Genomic DNA, 4,570 nt, shown 5'->3' on the forward strand with positions numbered 1-4,570 from the left:
GTGTGTGCTGAGTTTGTCATTGGCAATGGTGTGGACTTATGAGTTCCCCTGGAGCCAGTCCTTGTAGTTGGAGCAAACTGCTTATTGCCAGGAGCCTAGAGTGGGGACTGGGGCTTCTAATAGGGGCTCTAGCAGTGCAGTGATTTCTCATCCTCTTGGCCACCAGTTTGGTATAGATGGTAGGAAGAGATAGCCAAGAGTGAGTGTCAGGTTTCCATAGTGACAGGATATGTGAATGTTCCAGGTCAACAAGACCTTTGCAGGCAGTACTGGGGACAGGAGGAAGGGTTATTTTTCAAGCTCACTCACTCCTCTTTTGGAGCTGGCTCACGAGGGCTGGAGGAATCTCCAATGTTGCTCAGAACATCAGTAGTCATTCTCTGCTTACCTGCAACCTGCAGACCTGCTCACCAGGGTTTTCCACCCTGCTCAGTGTTCCCCCACAAAGCCGACCCCCATGGATGCCTGAGGCTTCCTTGATCTTGGGGTTCCAGTTTCATCCAGCCAATGGGAAGTGCCAGCAGGGCATAGGAGGCTGGGAGGAGAGCAAATGTGGGGTATTCTCCCCATGTACCCCCAGTTTTGGCAGTGACTGTGTGGCCTCAAACCTCCTCTCAGGCTTCCAGGTGACCCATAGCCAGCTATTCTCACTGGTTCCAGGAAACCACTCCCCCTCCTCCCTTCAGGTTTAGGGGTGAGAGCTCCCTCTCCTCTGTTGCCAATTCAGGTGCTGCGCCATCTCCTGTTGGTCCCCTCAACCTCGCCCACATTTCAGGTAAATGGCCCCTTCACTAAACTTTTCTCAGTAAACCCTGTAGAGTGAGATCTCTCTTTCTTGCGGGGGCCCTCCTGGTGCACAGAGTTACATAGAAACACAACTTATGTTTCCTTGAGAAAATATATTTTCTTGTATTTCCTTTATTGCTTCTTGAATACAAGCTCCTTCTGGCCTCCAGGACTTTGAACTTACAGTATCTTCTGGTTGTTTAAGAAATCATCTCTTGGCCAATAAAACAAACAAAACATGTTTTACATATTTAGCTAAGCGTGGCACTCATGAAGCGCATAACATACTAGCTAACATTACTGTTATTGTTGCTGTTGTGTTAAATGGGTATAAAATCACAGGGTCTTGGAATGGAAATAGAGGTGCTCACCTGAATTGAAAGGGACATTCTGGGTAACCCCCCATATAGGCACCGAGGAATGAGAGCTAAGCAGAACCCTAGCACAGTTAGGGCTTGAGGAATATCTCACTTCATAGTGTTACTACTCAGCTATTTCCTTTTATATATTCCTTTATATAATCATATATTAGTTTATAGAATTAGGGCTTGACGAATCCCTTTATATAATCCTCTATATATAATCATATAATAGTTGATAGTATGAGTGCCTAAAGAATATTTCCCTACACATATACCTATAATTATATCTTAGTTCATAATCGGAGGAGTGCCTAGAGTGGACACAGTACAGAGCATAAATTAAGGAATAAGCAGCTAATAATCAGAGGAATGCCTAGAGCAGACATAGTGCAAAGCATGATTTAAGGGAAAAACAGTTATGCCAGGACAAGAATCCATGGCCCAGGTGGCAGCATTCACTATCGTAAAGATACCCACTGTATGGCAGGCTTGGAGCAAGAGCCACTCCTCCTGATAAAGGAGTTGTAGGACCTTGCTCCAGTTCTTGTGGAAGGCTGCCCTCAGACTGGCAATCCACCTTGGCGATTGAACTAACTTTATCAGCTCTTGCTACTGTGCTGCTTGAAAAGCATCTTCCCATAGAACCCATTGGAAGCTGCCAGAAGGTGGCAGTAACCCTGACAGCTCTGTCACTGCTATGTGACTTAAAGCATCCTCCTATAAATCTTTTTAGAAGTAGTTTGACCATAGATAGAAGTATTGCACACTGCGCACGGCCCACCTTCAAACCTCGGTGACCTATTGGGGGTGGACCCCTTACTGCGCAGGGCCCTTGCCTTCGTGGGAACAGGCCCCTTGCTGCGCACTGTCCACCTCCTGCCCTAGGTGACCTAATGCGGGTGGACCCCATGTTTTATTGCTCACAACCCTATCACTATCCTTAAAGATGATTTCACTCACTGCCCTGCCCCCTAACCTACACACAATAAATACTCATGCTTCTGGACATTCGGAGCCTCACCTGACTCTGCTTATAGGTGGCGTGCCCCCCCAAGCCCAGCTGCGTTTTTCCTGTACTTCTGTGTCCTGTTTCTTTATTTCTTGGATACTGCGCCTCAGCACAGCATAAGGCTCACCCCATGACCCTGTGGGGCCATCAACCCTACAGGACATGGTGTTAATATTGTAATAAGATGTCTTGGGCTGGGTGTGGTGGCTCACGCCTTTAATCCCAGCACTTTGGGAGGCCGAGGCAGGTGGATCACAAGGTCAAGAGATTGAGACGATCCTGGCCAACACAGTGAAACTCTGTCTCTATTAAAATTACAAAAATTAGCTGGGTGTGGTGGCGTGCACCTGTAGTCCCAGGTACTTGGGAGGCTGAGGTAGGAGAATTGCTTGAACCCGGGAGGCGGAAGTTGTAGTGAGCTGAGATTGCACCATTGCATTCCAGCCTGGTGACAGAGTAAGACTGTCTCAAAAAAAAAAAAAAAAGGTTCTGTCTCAAAAAAAAAAAAAAAGGTATCTCCATCTAATTAATATTAACTGTTTTGGAATATTGGATCTGTGCCAATAATTCATGTTTGGTGTATTTCTGTAATGTCCTTTGGGTGCCTATATTTTTCAAGAGAAGTGTTATATTTGGGACTTTAAGTTGAAATATATTTCAAGATTGCATGAAAAGAAAAAAAATAAGTCTACAATGTTCAATAAGTCAGTGTATTGTTTCATTAAATGCCATTTAAAAATAAAATACATATGGTTAAAAAGTGAAAAAAAAATCTATTTCTTCAAAGGGGACTTCCCTGACGGCTGTCCAATTAGGGACCCCGTTAGTTTCTCTCTCAAGTCTCAGCCTGTGCCTTTCACAGCAGTTACCACGTTTTGTAATCACAATTTTGTTTCCTAGGTTAAGGCTTGTCTCTCCTACTAAGAGCTTGACAGAGGGTCTCTGACTTCATCTTTTGTGTGCAGCTGCCTCCCCACTGATGTCTTAGTGAGCAGACACACTATGATACTGTAACGAAGAGGCCCCCAAACACAGCAGCATGCATAACACTTACTTCTCCCAAATGTGATAATGTGGGTCAGTGGCCTAGGCTGGCATGGTGGTTTGAAGATGTTTACAAGCTCCAGGGCCTCTGCAGACCACTTTCCTCCTTAGCTACCAGGATACAACTTAAAAAACCCTTGGCCAGGCATTACGACTCATGCCTGTAATATCAACACTTTGGGACGCCAAGGTAGAAGGATAGATTGAGCCCAGGAGTTAGACGCCAGCCTTAGCAATATCATGAGACTATGTCTCTGAAAAAAATAATTTTAAAATTAAAAAAATTTTAAACTCCTTTTACCCAGACCAATCCCACTCTCTTTGGCTTCAGCTTCAGGTCCAGGCTGCCTCAGATCATCCTCCTCTCAGCCAGAGGCTCATCTGTGTGGCTCCTCAAACTACAGAGCAAGTTCTGAGAGGAAGTCGGACTCTCACGAATGCCACAGGGCCACTGCATGCACTCTATCACTTTATAAAATAGTACTGATTCCTTCTGTGGCTATGGTTTACATCTGTCCACATTCCTGATCTTTGAGTGAGTTACCTCATCATTCTGTGCCTCAATTTCTTTATTTATAAAATGGAGGTGACAATAGTTTGCCTTCTAGGACCGTTATAAGAGTTCAGTGAACAAAAAGTGTTTGGACTTGAACTTAGCACATGCAGATACTCTCTGAATAATAATCAACATTATTGTCTCTTGATTCTCTGGACTTCCCCATGAAGTCCAGAGAATGAAGTGGAATCAGCACTTCATTGTCTTTTTTTTTTTTTTTTTTGAGACGGAGTCTCACTCTTGTCACTCAGGCTGGAGTGCAGTGGTGTGATCTGGGCTCACTGCAACCTCCGCCTACTGAGTTCATACGATTCTCCTGCCCCAACCTTCTGAGTAACTGGGATTACAGGCGCCCGTCATCACGCCCAGCTACTTTTTGGTATTTTTAGTAGAGAGGGGGTTTCACCATGTTGGTCAGGCTGGTTTGGAACTCCTGACCTCAGGTGATTTACCTGCCTCAGACTCCCAAAGTGCTGGGATTACACGCGTGAGCCACTGCGCCAGGCCCAGTACTTTATTTTCAGATGCAGATATGAAGGACCAGAAGGCTGAAGCAACCTGCCAAAGCCACAGTGCTGGCAGGTGGCAGAGTCTGGGTTTAACTCAGGCCGGGACCTCAGTTTCCTCATGATAAATTTGGGGTGATGATGGCACCTCTCTCAGGATTAGGTTCTGAGACTCAAATGCCATTACGCAATCATGGCAGGCACACGGGGGCCACTCTTCGAATGTCTGTGCGCTTCCCTTGCGCCCCGCCCTGGCACACCGCCGCCCCCGCGGAGCCCAGGAATCCCAGCCCGGCAGTCCTCTGTC

This window comes from Callithrix jacchus, chromosome 15 (genome assembly GCF_049354715.1).
Source record: "Callithrix jacchus isolate 240 chromosome 15, calJac240_pri, whole genome shotgun sequence".
NCBI lineage: Eukaryota > Metazoa > Chordata > Mammalia > Primates > Cebidae > Callithrix > Callithrix jacchus.